The sequence below is a fragment of the Somniosus microcephalus genome, chromosome 3 (assembly GCF_052327205.1).
Source record: "Somniosus microcephalus isolate GS21.2 chromosome 3, FLI_Smic_1.0, whole genome shotgun sequence".
NCBI lineage: Eukaryota > Metazoa > Chordata > Chondrichthyes > Squaliformes > Somniosidae > Somniosus > Somniosus microcephalus.
In genome coordinates, this window is record NC_140989.1 from 55,263,104 (window position 1) to 55,278,917 (window position 15,814).

General features: G+C 45.3%; 1 protein-coding gene across 1 annotated transcript in view; it reads right to left on the reverse strand.

Moving 5' to 3' along the window:
* srbd1 (S1 RNA binding domain 1) overlaps positions 1–15,814 on the reverse strand; it is a 400,732-nt gene that overhangs the window by 125,476 nt on the left and 259,442 nt on the right. The gene's annotated exons all lie outside the window — the stretch shown is intronic.

Sequence of the window (15,814 nt, forward strand, 5' to 3'; positions counted from 1 at the left end):
CCAAGGCTCTACCACCAAAGTTATGGTGGTCAAGTGGGAAAACACACGTGGAAATTCATCCCCACTATTACCTCAGCTGAGATCAGCTAACTCAGCACAGACCAGGGATTGCACCTGGGACTTTCCTTACCTTTATAGCTTAGATCCAAACCATTAAATGCTTTTACGTACTGCGCCATCAAGAGGAATTAATCATTACTCATTTTAATGACCAGATAGCTAGCGTGCGTATGGATCTTTTTATTTAAATAAGAACTCTTTAATCTTCTTTTAAATGTTTCCCCATAGCCTGAAATTAACTTTGGTTTGATGCTTTGTGCAGACTGTAGTTATTGCTTTCAAATTTAGGACACTCTCACATAAACAATTAAGAATTTGACCAAATTTTTTGAACATTTGAATATGCTACAAACAATAAAACATATTGAGGATCACCATAAAGAATGTTTGTGGTTAAAATTCTTTGTTCATGAATACTGTCAAAACCACATATACAGACACTTGCTTGTATCATTTTACACGGTTCCTTTTTCCTAAATTAATTCTAACTACAACTCTGTGTAACTTTGATTGCATTCTCTCAAGAATGATCCTAGTCCTAAACCCCCGCCCTTCCCCCGTAGCCCTACAAATGTCTTCCCTTCAGATACTTATCCAACTCCCTTTTGAAATCCATCATTGAGTCTGCCTCCACCACCCTTTCAGGCAGTGCATTCCAGGTCTTAACCACTCACTGCGTAAAAAAGTTTTTTCTTATGTCGTCTTTGGTTCTTTTGCCAATCACCTTAAATCTGTGTCCTCTGGTTCTCGACCCTTCCACCAATGGGAACAGTTTTCCTCTATCTACTCTGTCCAGACCCCTCATGATTTTGAACACCTCTATCAAATCTCCTCTCAATCTTCTCTGCTCCAAGGAGAACAACCCCAGCTTCTCCAGTCTATCAACATAACTGAAGTCCCTCATTCCTGGAATCATTCTCGTAAATCTTTTCTGCACCCTCTCTAAGGCCTTCACATCCTTCCTAAAGTGTGGTGCCCAGAATTGGGCACAGTTCAGTTGGGGCTGAACCAGTGTTTTATACAGGTTCATCATAATTTCCACACTTTTGTACTCTATACCTCTAGTTATGAAGCCTAGGATCCCGTAAGCCTTTTTAACTACGATCTCACCCTGCCCTGCCACCTTCAACGATTTGCGCACACATACCCCTAGGTCTCTCTGTTCGTGCACCCCCTTCAGGATTGTACCATTTAGTTTATATGTCCTCTCCTCATTCTTTCTACCAAAATGTATCACTTCACACTTTCCTGCATTAAATTTCATCTGACACGTGTCCACCCATTTCACCAGCCTATCTATGTCTTGCTGAAGTCTATCACTCTCCTCCTCATTGTTCACTATACTTGCAAGTTTTGTGTCATCTGCAAATTTTGAAATTGTGCCCTGTACACCCACATCCCCAAGTCATTAATATATATCGAGAAAAGCAGTGGTCCTAGAACCGATCCCTGGGGTCCAGTCCGAAAAACAACCGTTCATCACTACTGTTTCCCATCACTTAGCCAATTCCGTATCCATGCTGTCACTGTCCCTTTTATTCCATGGGCGTTAACTTTGCTGGCAAGCCAAAGTTCGCACTTTGTCGAACGCCTTTTGGAAATCCATGTGCACTACGTCAACCGCATTACCCTCATCAACCCTCTCTGTTACCTCATCAAAGAACTCATTCAAGTTAGTTAAACACTGTTCTGACAAAGGGTCATCGACCTGAAACATTAACTCTGTTTCTCCACAGATGCTGCCTGACCGGCTGAGTATTTCCAGCTTTTTCTGTTTTTATTTCAGATTTCCAGCATTCACAGTATTTTGCTTTTGTAGTTAAACATGATTTGCCTTTAACAAATCCATGCTGGCTTTCCTTAATTAATCCACACTTGTCCAAGTGATTGTTAATTTTGTCCCCGATTACTGTTTCTAAAAGCTTCCCCACTACCGAGGTCACCCTTTTTTGAACAATGGTGTAACATTTGCAATTCTCCAGTCCTCTGGCACCACCCCCCATATCTAAGGAGGATTGGAATATTATTGACAGTGCCTCCGCGATTTCCTCCCTCAATTCCCTCAGCATCCTCGGATGCATCCCATCTGCTCCTGGTGATTTATCTACTTTAAGTACAGCCAGCCTTTCTAATACCTCCTCTATCAATTTTTATCCTTTCAAGTATCTCCACTAACTCCTCCTTTACTATGTCTATGGCAGTATTCTCTTCCTTGGTGAAGGCAGATGCAAAGTACTCGTTTAGTACCTCAGCCATATCCTCTGCCTCCATGCATAGGTCTCCTTTTTGGTCCCAAATCAGCCCCACCCCTCCTCTTACTACTTATATGCCTGTAGAAGACTTTTGTATTACCTTTTATGTTGGCTGCCATTCTATTCTCATACCCTCTCTTTGCCCCTCTTATTTTCTTTTTCACTTCTCCTCTGACCTTTATAGCCTGATTCTCAGATGTATTTGCAACCTGACATCTGTCATAAGTGCTCTTTTTCTGCCTCATCATTCTCTATCTCTTTTGTCATCCAGGGAGTCCTGATTTTAGTTGCCCTGCCTTTCCCCCTAGTGGGAATGTGCCTCAACTGTACCTGAACTATTTCCTCTTTAAAGGCAGCCCATTGTTCCATTACAGTTTTGCCTGCCAGTCTTCGATTCCAGTTTACCCGGGCCAGATCCGTTGTCATCCCACTGAAATTGGCCTTCCCCCAGTTAAACATTTTTACTCTAGATTGCTCCCTGTCCTTTTCCATAGCTAATCTAAACCTTATGATACTATGGTCACTGTTCCTTAAATGTTCACCTACTGACACTTGCTCCATTTGACCTACCTCATTCCCCAGAACCAGATCCAGCAATGCCTCCTCCTTCGTCAGGCTGGAAACATTCTGACCAAGAAAGTTCTCCTGAACACACTTCAGAAATTCTGCCCCTTCTCTGTCCTTAACACTACAGGAAACTTTGGCCTAGAAATTCACTATGGCCCCGCCAGCTGGCTAGCGCCCAAAAGTTAGCGCTGGGCGCGGAGCCAGTTGCGACCGTCAGAAATTCAGTTTTTGCGCCCCAAGTCGGAACCGGGCGCTATTCCAGGGTGTGCCCGCCCCCACTTGGGGCGCTGAAGCTGAATTTCAGCGCTGTAGGCGCCGCTGCGCCACCCGCTGCGGAGCGGCAGGCTGCGGTACTGCAGGCCTCCTCCTTCTCTTAAGGGGGAGGTGCCTGCAACGGGGAGATCGCCGCTGGATTGTGCCGGCAAATGAGCCCGGCACCACGGAGAAGTGCCGGCCTCGCGGAAAGCAGCCGGCAATGCCGCGGGGGGGGGGGGGGGGGGGGGGGGGGGGCGGGGGTGGAGGAGGCCGGGGAAGGAGGTGCAGGCAGGCGGCCGCCGAAAAAGCGGCCGGCCGCACCTCCACCTTAAAGCGCCCCAGTAACGATGCAGGACGGCCCCATTTTCCAGTCGCTGTTTGCGGCCGCTGCAGAAGAGGCGGCCGCAACTAAATATGGGGGTCGGGCCGGTAGCGGTGCGGAACCGGGGCACTGCGCACACCGATGACGTCATCGGTGTCGGCGCAGCGCTACCGGCTACCGCCGCCATTACCGCTGCGCTGAATATCAGCGCAAACTCCTCTATTGGCGCAGAAGCCCTCTTTGAGCGGTAACTGGCCGCAAAGCTGGCGGCACCTTAATGAATTTCTAGGCCTTTGTGTTATCCGGAAGCTAAATGTCCAGCAAGCTCGAGCCACCGGCAAAAATCAGGAGCCGTTTCGTTAGGTTTTTTTTCTTTTCGTTGCTGTTTTCTCAGCAGTCAAGCTCTGCAGGGTCTCACTGAAGCTGTTGCTAAGCTACAGAGACGCTTGCAAGGTACGGCCGGCTGTTTAGAAGCTGTTGCAAGCAACAGGGTTTGTTGCCAGATACGGAGCTCAAAATCTCCGTATGTTTCAACATTAGCGCTGGTTTGTCCGGCAGTTTTGATGGGACGACAACAGCTTGGTCCCGTTGGTGCCGGATAGCACAAAGTTTCCTGTATTATGATTCCAGTCTATATTAGGATAGTTAAAGTCCCCCATTATCACTACTCTATAGTTCTTACACCTCTTTGCAACTTCTCTGCAAATTTGCTCCTCCATATCTTTCCCACTATTTGGTGGTCTATAGAATACACCTAGTAGTGTAATGGCACCTCTATTATTTCTTAACTCTAGCCATATAGATTCTGTCCTTGACCCCTCCAGGACATCCTCCCTCTCCAGCACTGTAACATTCTCCTTGACCAATGTGGCCACACCACCTCCTATCTTTCCTTCCCACTTTATAACCAGGAATATTTAATACCCAATCTTGCCCTTTTTTGAGCCAGGTCTCAGTTATTGCCACAACATCATATTGCCATGTGGCTATTTCTGCCTGCAGCTCACTTACCTTGTTTACTACGCGTCGTGTGTTCACATACATACACTGTAAACCCATCTTAGACCATCCTGTATTCTCTCTTAGTTTGACCCCACCTAATACCTTACTATTTCTTACTTTAGTGCTCTCTGCCTCTCCCAATCCTTTAAGCACTTTATTTCACCTATCTAATGTTACATCCTGGTGCCCATCCCCCAGCCAAATTAGTTTAAACACTCCCCAACAGCACAAGCAAACGTCCCCGCGAGGAAATTGGTTCCAGCCCTGTTGAGGTGCAACCCATCCGGCCTGTACAGGTCCCACCTCCTCCAAAACCGGTCCCAATGCCCCAGGAATCTAAAGCCCTCCCTCCTGCACCATCTCTCCAGCCACATTCATCTGTGCTATCCTCCTATTTCTATATTCACCAGCGCGTGGCACCGGGAGTAATCTGGAGATTCCAGCTTTGAGGTCCTGCTTTTTAATCTCTTTCCTAGCTCCCCGAAATCTGCCTGTAGGACCTCATCCCTCTTTCTACCTATGTCGTATGAATATAAGTATAAATGGGGATTCCCATAAGTATGAATGGGGACTCCCTTCGGTCATTCGTTGGTCCAGCCCACGTGATCCCAGGGGCGCTTGCGAACCGCCTGTGCCCCTGGGATGTGGGCCTCTGCCCACAGGTACCCAGAGAGCCCCAGGACCGCGAGTCTCCATGGATCCCGAGGCCCCAGGTATGTGGGCATTTTATTTGCGGACTGGAGGCCTCCGACCGCAAATTCAGGGTCGCTGAGTGACGTCACAGGACAGCAGGTAGGTGATTGGTTGGGGAGTATTAAAGTTTTTTCTCTCTAAGAGGCAGTGGTTTAAACTAAGAGCTGGGAAACTATAACGCACTTTATTAAATTAATAACTTAACTAGTTAAACTAATTAATATAACTGTAAATAATCGTTGAATAAAGACTTTAACTAAATAAGGTTAGTCTAAGATATGGCAGAGCAGGTTGTGTGTCTGGACTGCAGTATGTGGGAGTTTGTGGACAGCAAGACTGTCCAGAGCGAACACGTATGCAGTAGCTGTCTCTGTCTCGAAAATCTCCGGCTCAGTCACTGAGCGGGAGTGCGAATTGGAGACACTCCGACACATAAGGGAGGGGGAGGAGTATCTGGGCAGCTTGCTCCAAACTTCAGTCACACCTCGTAGAGAGGTGCAGGATCAGAATGGGGTTGGTGTGACCAACAGTGTGCAGAGTAAGGGGAACCCAGGTAAGAAAGGGAACGAGGATCGACAGAAGCTGATCCTATTCAACAGGTACAATGTACTTGCTACCTGTGGGGATAAGGATAAAGACTGTCGGAAGGACGGCCAGAATGCAGACCATGGCACTTGGAGCAGGAGGCTGTCCAAAGTGTTGGGTGGGGGGGAAAGAGACAAAGCATAATGTGGTAGTTGTAGGGGATTCTATAATTCGGGGGAAAGATAGCATCCTTTGTAAGCAAGATCGAGAGTTCCACATGGTATGTTGCCTACCTGGTGCCAGGGTGAGGGACATCTCGAACCAGCTTGAAAGAATATTGGAGAGGAAGGGGGAGGGATTGTGGTCCATGTTGGGACCAACAACATAGGCAAGAGGTCCTGTTTGGGGAGCATCAGGAACTAGGAGTTGAATTAAAGAACAGGACCTCAAGGGTTATAATCTCTGGATTATTACCTGAGCCACTTGTAAATTGACGTGGGGAGAAGCTGATTAGGGAAGCGAACATGTGGCTAAAGGAGTGGTGTGGGCATGGGCACCAGTACTGTGACAGGAAGAAACTGCACCGTTTGGACGGGTTCCACCTGAACCGGTCTGGGACCAGGGTCCGAGTGGAAATGATAAATAGGGTGGTCACAAGTACTTTAAACTAGTAAATGGGGGGTGGGTCGGTTGGCAGGGAGGGCTCAGGTGGAAATTGTAGTACAAATAGTAGTTCAAAAACAAATGAAAGGGAACAGAGTAGAGTGACAGTCAGAAATTGTGCTTTAGGCACTACAGATAAAGGGAAAACTAAAAGATGTCAAGTGATTAAACCAGGAGAGAGAAATAAGAAATATGCGAGTAAAACATCAGAGCTGAAAAACAGGCTAGGGTGCGTGGCCTAAATAAGCGTTTTTTATACAAACTTGAATATAAGGATTAAATAAGGAATAAATTGAATGAACTGCAGACACAAATTCAAATTGGAGGGTACGACATGATAGCCATTACTGAGACATGGCTGCAAGATGGTTAGGACTGGGAACTAAATATACCAAGTTATAAGTTCTACAGGAAAGATAGGGGAAATGGTAGTGGGGGAGGAGTAGCCTTAGTGATTAAGGATTAAATCACTTCAATGATGAGAGAGGATATAAAGAGAGGTGAGCAGGCAGTGGAGACTTTATGGGTAGAATTAAGAAATAGGAAAGGGTTTAAGACTGTAGTGGAAGTTGTGTATAGGCCCCCTGGAAGCAGCTGTGAAGTGCTAGCTTGTATAAATGCAGAGATTAGACCAGCGTGCAGTAAAGGCAGAGTGGTTTTAATGGGGGATCTTAACTTTCATATAGATTGGGATAAGCAGACTAGCACCTGTCAAAAAGGTAGTGAATTTCTTGAGGGTGTCCAGGATAGTTCTCTACAACAGTATGTCCTAGAGGCAACAAAGGGGCATGCCATATTAGATTTAATAATGAGCCAGATTTAGTTAACAGCCTAACTGTGCGTGAACATTTATCCAATAGCAATCACAACATAATCGAGTTCAACGTAGCGTTTGAAAGGGAGAAACACGAAACAGTTAAGATTCTTGATTTAGGTAAGGACGACTTCAACAGGATGAGGCAGAGACTGTTGACAGTAAACTGGGCAAATCTGTTAATGGGTAAAATGATAGAAGAGCAGTGGGAGATGTTCAACAAAGAATTTAATGTGATACAGAACCAGTTTGTACTCGAGGGGCAAGAGCTCTGCTTGTCAAAAAAAACAGCATAAAACTAAAAGAAAAAGCATACAAAAATGCAAAAAATATCACAGATCCTGGCGAATGGGAAAGATGCAAAGAACAGCAAAGGGTTACAAAACAGATAGTAAGAGCTACAAAAAGGGAGTATGAAAAGAAATTTGCAAGGGATATCAAAATCAATAAACAATTTTTACAATTACATTAGGGAAAAGAGGGTAGTCAGGAGCAATGTTGGCTCCTTAAAAACTGAATGCAGTGATATTGTCAGTGATAAGAAGGAAATGGCAGACATGTTGAATAATTACTTTGCGTCAGTATTTACAGTAGAAGAGGATAGCATGCCGGAATACCCAAGAAAACGAATACTAAGGACACCTCTCCATTGTGTTGTGTGGCACCACCACTGTGCTAAATGGGATAGATTCAGAACAGATTTAGCAGCTCAAAACTGGGCATCCATGAGGCGCTGTGGGCCATCAGCAGCAGCAGAATTGTATTCCACCACAATCTGTAACCTCATGGCCCGGCATATCCCTCACTCTACCATTACGATCAAGCCAGGGGACCAATCCTGTTTCAACAAGGGGTGTAGAAGAGCATGCCAGGAGCAGCACCAGGTGTACCTAAAAATGCGGTGCCAACCTGGGGAAGCTGCAACACAGGACTACATGCATGCTAAACAACGGAAGCAGCATGCTTTAGACAGAGCTAAGCGATCCCACAATTAATGGATCAGATCAAAGCTCTGCAGTCCTGCCACATCCAGTCATGAATGGTGGTGGACCATTAAACAACTAACGGGAGGAGGCTCATCCTCAATGATGGTGGAGCCCAGCACACGAGTGCAAAAGACAAAGCTGAAGCTATTGCAACCATCTTCAGCCAGAAGTGCCGAGTGGATGATCTAGATCGGCCTACTCCTGAGGTCCCCACCATCACAGAAGCCAGTCTTCAGCCAATTCGATTCACTGCACGTGATATCAAGCAACAGCTGCGCGCACTGGATACAGCAAAGGCTGTGGGCCCCGACAACATCCTGGCTGTTGTGCTGAAGTCTTGTGCTCCAGAACTAGACGCACCTCTAGCCAAGCTGTTTCAATACAGCTATAACACTGGCATCTATCCGACAATGTGGAAAACTGCCCAGGTATGTCCTGTCCACAAAAAGCAGGACAAATCCAATCCGGCCAATTACCGCCCCATCAGTCTACTCTCAATCATCAGCAAACTGATGGAAGGTGTCGTCGACAGCGCTATCAAGCAGCACTTACTCACCAATAACCTGCTCACTGATGCCCAGTTTGGGTTCCACCAGGACCACTCGGCTCCAGACCTCATTACAGCCTTGGTCCAAAAATGGACAAAGGAGCTGAATTCCAGAAGTGAGGTGAGAGTGAGTGCCCTGAACATCAAAGAGCCCTAGTAAAACAGAAGTCAATGGGAATCGGGGGGGGAAAACTCTCCACTGGCTGGAGTCATACCTACCACAAAGCAAGATGATTGGAGGTCAATCACCACAGCCCCAGGACATTGCTGCAGGAGTTCCTCAGGGCAGTTGTCCTAGGCCCAACCATCTTCAGCTGCTTCATCAATGACCTTTCCTCCATCATAAAGTCAGAAGTGGGGATGTTCGCTGATGACTGCAGTGTTCAGTGCCATTCGCGACTCCTCAGATAATGAAGCCCGCATGCAGCAAGATCTGCACGACATTCAGGCTTGGGCTGACTAAGTGGCAGGTAACATTCGCGCCACACAAGTGCCAGGCAATGACTATCTCCAACAAGCAAGTGTCTAACCACCGCCCCTTGACATTCAATGGCATTACCATCGCCGAATCCCCCACCATCAATATCCTGGGGGTCACCATTAACCAGAAATTTAACTGGACCAGCCACATAAATACTGTGGCAAAAAGAGCAGGTCAGAGGCTGGCTATTCTGCAGTGAGTGTCTCACCTCCTGACTCCCCAAAGCCTTTCCACCATCTACAAAGCACAGTCAGGAGTGTGATGGAACACTCTCCACTTGCCTGGATGAGTGCAGCTCCAACAACATTCAAGAAGCTCAACACCATCCAGGATAAAGCAGCCCGCTTGATTGGCACCCCATCCACCACCTTAAACATTCACTCACTCCACCACCGGCGTACTGTGGCTGCAGTGTGTACCCATCTACAAGATGCACTTGCAGCAACTCGCCAATGCTCCTTCGGCAGCACCTCCCAAACCTGCGACCTCCACCACCTAGAAGGACAAGGGCAGCAGGCACATGGGAACACCACCACCTCCAAGTCACACACCATCCTGACTTGGAAGTATATCACCGTTCCTTCATGGTCGCTGGGTCAAAATCCTGGATCTCCCTACCTAACAGCACTGTGGGATTACCTTCACCACACAGACTGCAGCGGTTCAAGGCGGCGGCTCACCAGCACCTTCTCAAGGGCTACTAGGGATGGGCAATAAATGCTGGCCTTACCAGCAGCTCCCACATCCCATGAACGAATAAAAGAAAAGCATCAGTTCAGTATGGGTGCCACTTATGCAGCTTTACCTTGGACCTCAGATGAAGACCAAGATGAGCAGCAGCAGGAGCAGCACCAGCATTCTCCTCACCAACGTGCCGCGCTACAGGAGAGAGGGAATGAGCACAGGGGTACAGCACGCAGGAGGCGATACCCCCAATACAGGTTATATTCCGGCCACTGTGTCATCATACAGATTGGTGGAACCTGCTTCCAACAGGTCTAGTTGGAGACAGAACCACTTGGCAGGGCAAGTATTGGAAAGTGCCACACACAGGTTGGTTTTGTGTCGTTCTCCTCAGATCTCATCTAAAGATAAAACTGTCTTTTTGTATATATCCATATACTCTAGAATTCTGTGGCACGGTAAAGTGATACACCACGTTATCACTACTGTACAAGAATTCTTTTTTCTTTAATGAGCAAATGTATTATAAAAAGGAATGCAAATATCTACACATTATATCAAATAGGTGTCTCAGTGCTTAAGACAAAAGTAATTACAGGCTTGTCACTGGGATTTGCTTTCTTCTGGTATCATCTTCTGCCTTGCCTTCAGGGCAGAATAAGGTTGAAAAAAAAATCACTCCATGGACATCTTCATGTGAAGCATAAATGATTCAAAGTAAAGAAAGCTTACTTTCCCATTCACAGGAGAATGCGCATCACAGTTTGATTGACATGTGACAACACAAAAAGTCATCAAGGTTAGCATGTGTTGAATGACCCATGAAAGACTAAAGGCTGTGAGAAGCACAGGAAACGTTTGAAAAAACATTACACTGTCTGCTCAGCACCAGAACATGTCCAATTCTGAATACAAGATACACAAATATCCATTTTATTATTCACAACACTGACTAAATCCATAATTTTTGAAGTCTGGATGCCCAGTATTACTTCTATATTTTAGGAAAAACAAAACTAAAAGAAAATAAACTTCTCCCATCCCCTACTCACTAACCGCTGGCAGGTTAACCCTTCAAGAAGTGAAAGAACTTTGTACCATTCAAAGCACGTATGTCTTTTCTGGCATATCTCCGTAAAAGTATTTTTTCCCCCACAAACACAGGAATCAAGAAATACACAAAATAATTTTTCAGTTAATTGAAAAGCTGTGCCTGGTTGTTCTTATGATTTTGATAAAGGAATGCAACACATACAATTATGACCGCACAAGCATATTACTACGTACTGTGTTTCAACTTTGCATAAAAATTATTTATATATTAGATTTCCTGGTTGCTCAACTCGTTAAGACAGGATAGCCACAGGTTCAATTCCCGGTCTGTGCAGAGTTAGCTGACATCAGCCAATAGGAGTATTATAATTAACCTCAGCATCCCTAAATGAAGGAGGGAAATATCAGTATTCCTGATATCCAACGATTCCTAGTGGAATGCGAGTGTGTGTGGATGATGAGTAAGAATAGAATCATGCTCAAGTGTGATGTTACCATGATCAAATAGTCGCCCTGCACTCACCGTCTATGCTCACACATGAACAAGGATTATTTGAGCAATGTAACAGAAGGCACATAGCACCGGTGGAAATATACTGCAGGAGAGGGAATGGGAAGAAGTTGGTGTAAAACAGGAAAAAAAATATACATTTCACAATCAAATTTGCTGCTTTGGCCAGTTTTAACCATTTTATGCAGCAGCAAATAAAAATAAGCCTTTTTTCACCCGTAAACGCCAATTGCCTTTAAATTTAGTTATACTGTTAGGTTAGACGTCTTATAATTGAACTAAAACTGCAAAACTTGCCAAACCACTAGGATTACCCTCTATCACTATATTCTACCATTTATAAATGATTATAAAATAGAACTGCCAATCAAATGTAACAAGACAAAAAAGTCACAAAATCTGCAATAAATTTGTAAATCATAAAACACTTAACATGGGATGAAAATTCAATACGTTTTAACTATATATAGTTACTTTAAGCCAATTAAATTTTTCGCACAATTCTGCAGCCTTTTAACAATGGTGAAATACTATGTTAAAGGCACTATATAAATACAAGTTATTGTTATTTTTGCACTTGTTCACATTTCCTTAGCACATCACGGATAAGTTTACTCATTCTCTCTGCAGCCCTTCCTCTTCTGACACAAACACAGCATGTCTATCAAGTAATTAAACCTTCACTCTTCTAGATTTAGTTTGACTGAATCCAGCTACAAGGGCCGTATTGCTAGCCAATCAAAATCCTTTCTTAAAAAATAATGCTACTTCCAACTCCAAGTGGACAGAGAGAGCCAGAATGAAGACAGAAGTAAAATTTAAGAATGTCTTTTGTTTTTAAGTGTTCCTTTTTGCACTATAAGGTTACTACTCAAATTGAGTAGCTCTATTACTGAGTGTTTGTTTCAGCAAAGTGGGCCAAACAATAACAAAAGCAATGAGTCCAGAGAGAGACAGTTATTTCCCTGGGCTTGTCAACAGTTGTAAGGGTTAGGGTGACTATTACACTGTTTGAATACTCATCACAGATTTGTCATTAATTAAAACAAATGGAATAAACATCCCAAGTCAAAATCTATAAGTAAACATGTCAGAACTTCACTAGACATCGTAAATACACATCAAACATCTCCAACTGAATACCAACTGATGAAGCTGCAAGTGTCCATGTCCACTTATTGAATATCATATCCAATCTGACCTCAGCATATCAGCTGTTTATAATGTGGTATATGGTTGAAGTTTTATTTCACATGTTTAATCTATGTTTGCGTGAATGTGAGAAAAATAAAAACTATATGCAAAGACAGAGAAACTTCCAGGATGCTCCAGGAACACAGAACCTTAGAAACTAGAGCACAGGAAGAGGCCATGGTGCCTCTGCTGTTGCTAGCCCTTCAACTGGAGCTAACTACTATAATCTCACTTCTCTGCATTGATTACCCATTGATAGAGGACAGAGTAATTTTCTAAATTTGCCAGAAACCATCATTATTATTCTCATTTTATGCCAAAAAGATGGCAAATTAATTTCTGAAAGTGTCAGCACAGTTCACTATTGTAATTGGCTTTATCTACTCAATCAATATTTGCTTGTAACTTTGTTCAAATTTTTTTTTGCACTCTCCTGTCGCGAGATAGTTTGATAATTAGTAACCGTCAGGCTAAGCATATCCATAACAATTGTAAAATATATCTAATGTAGGCTTGCACTGCAAGAAAAATGACGGGAAAACCTACAGAAAATGTTGCGAACCGTTTCTTGAAACTCTCAGAATTTCATCCAGACTTTTTTTCTGACATTGTTTTTATTAACTTTTTGCAGTTAACCTGACAAAGAAGTATACACTAGAAACTGGGAGCAGCATATTGTAATGAATCATCATGAAAGTTTGGAACCTCAGAAGTACTCAAAGTCAAAACCTAGTTGGAATACTACCCTGGTCCCAATCTAAAAACACAATCACCACATACTATGGAAACTCTTCTGAAAGATAGTAATCCTAGCCAATTCTAAAAATCACAAACATTTCCAGATTGATGTGCCTTCAATAACCACAAAACTAGAAGTTATAGACTTTAACAAGTTGGCTTTTAATCACTAAGATCAGAGCTAACATCTCAACACACTGACTGGCTCACAGGAATGAGTCATACAGATCCTAGGATCTTTAAGTAAGAGAAGTCAGGGGCGGAGCCAAGAGCCAAGACCTGGAACCTTCCAGGTTAGTCAGGGAAGAGGAAGTGAAACTATACACCGTGTGGGGGAGGGTAATATACATGAGTGCAAAACGAATACAGGCAAGACAAACAGATTTCATTACATTCACCCCTTCTTTAGATTTAGTCCATCGGGGTGATGTTTCTTAAAAGTTGGTATAAGTGAGTCTGTCAGGAGGTTTTGCGGTTCTCAGTGATCGGCGCAAAGCCGGTTGGGGTGCCTCTAGGGGAGTGGATTCTGGTTCCTCCGCTGTCCGGGCCTCCGCAGTGTCTTCCAGGTTATCTGCAGTGTCCTCCAGGTTAAAGTTGGGTATTGATACCTCTGGGCGTCCTGTCTCTTTTTGGTGTAGGTATTCCTCGGGTAGTCTCTCATCGTTCTCTCCGCTCCCCGAGGGAGCGAGGTCTTTTATGGAAACAGTGTCCTCTCGCCCGTCAGAGTATTCGATATAGGCGTACTGAGGGTTTGCATGGAGGAGCTGTACCTTTTCCACAAGGGGGTCCGTTTTATGGCCTCTCACGTGCTTCCGCAATAGTACTGTCCCCGGAGACGTCAGCCACGCAGGTAGAGATATGCCCGAGGTGGATTTCCGGGGGAAAACGAACATCTTTTCGTGAGGGATAGCGTTAGTGGCTGTACATAAGAGACCTTATGGAGTGGAGCACGTCTGGGAGGACTTCCTGCCAGCGGGAGGTCGGAAGGCCTTTTGACTTTAAGGCTAACGTGACAGCCTTCCAAACAGTAGCATTCTCCCTTTCCACTTGCCCATTACCCCGGGGGTTGTAGCTAGTGGTTCTGCTAGTGGCTATCCCCTTTGAGAGCAAGAACTGGCGCAGTTCGTCACTCATAAATGACGTCCCCCTATCGCTGTGTATGTAGTTCGGCATGCCAAACATGCAGAATAGATTACAGAGACACTTGATGACCGTGGCACTGGTCATGTCTGGGCAGGGAATGGCGAAGGGGAAGCGGGAATATTCATCGATGATATTGAGGAAGTATACGTTACGGTCGGCAGAGGGAAGGGGTCCCTTGAAGTCAAGGCTTAGGCGCTCGAATGGCCGTGTGGCTTTGATAAGGTGTGCACAGTCAGGCCTGTAGAAACGAGGCTTGCATTCCGCACAGGTGCGGCAGGCTCTGGTCATTGCCCTGACCTCCTTGACGGAGTGGGGCAGATTGCGGGACTTTATAAAATGGTATAGTCGGGTGACCCCTGGGTGACAGAGGTCGTTGTGGCGACCCTGTAATTTGTCCGTATGAATGCTGGCACACATTCCCCGCGATATGGCGTCTGGGGGTTCATTAAGGGCTCTCGGCCTGTACATAATATCATAGTCGAACGTGGATAGTTCGATCCTCCACCTGAGTATTTTGTCATTCTTGATTTTCCCCCTTTGTTTGTTATTAAACATGAAAGCCACCGACCGCTGGTCGGTGAGCAGGGTGAAGCGTTTGCCGGCTAGGTAGTGTCTCCAGTGCCGCACTGCCTCCACTATAGCCTGTGCCTCCTTCTCGACAGAAGAGTGCCTGATTTCAGGTCCCTGAAGGGTTCGGGAGAAGGAGGCCACAGGTCTCCCAGCCTGATTGAGGGTCGCAGCTAAGGCAAAGTCTGACGCATCGCTTTCGACTTGAAAGGGAATGCATTCGTCCACTGCACACACTGCAGCCCTTTCAATGTCCTGTTTAATACTGGTGAAAGCCTCCCGAGCTTCAGCTGATAGTGGGAAGGACGTCGATTTAATGAGGGGTCGGGCCTTATCAGAGTAATTGGGCACCCATTGGGCATAATACGAAAAAAATCCCAGGCACCTTTTTAAAGCTTTGGGATTGTGTGGCAGGGGCAGTTCCTTTAGGGGGCGTAATCGGTCAGGGTCCGGTCCAATTACCCCATCTTCCACCACACAGCCGAGGATACAGAGACGGGTTGTGTTGAAGACACATTTGTCTTCGTTGTAGGTTAGATTCAGCTTTAGGGCAGTTTTTAAAAATCTCGCAAGATTTAGATCATGGTCTTGCTGGTTGTGCCCGCAGATAGTGACATTGTCCAGATAGGGGTAGGTAGCTTGTAGTTTATTCTCGTCAACCATGCGGTCCATCTCACATTGGAAGATCGAGACCCCATTTGTTACCCCGAAGGGCACTCTGAGAAAATGGTAGAGGCGTCCGTTCGCCTCAAAGGCG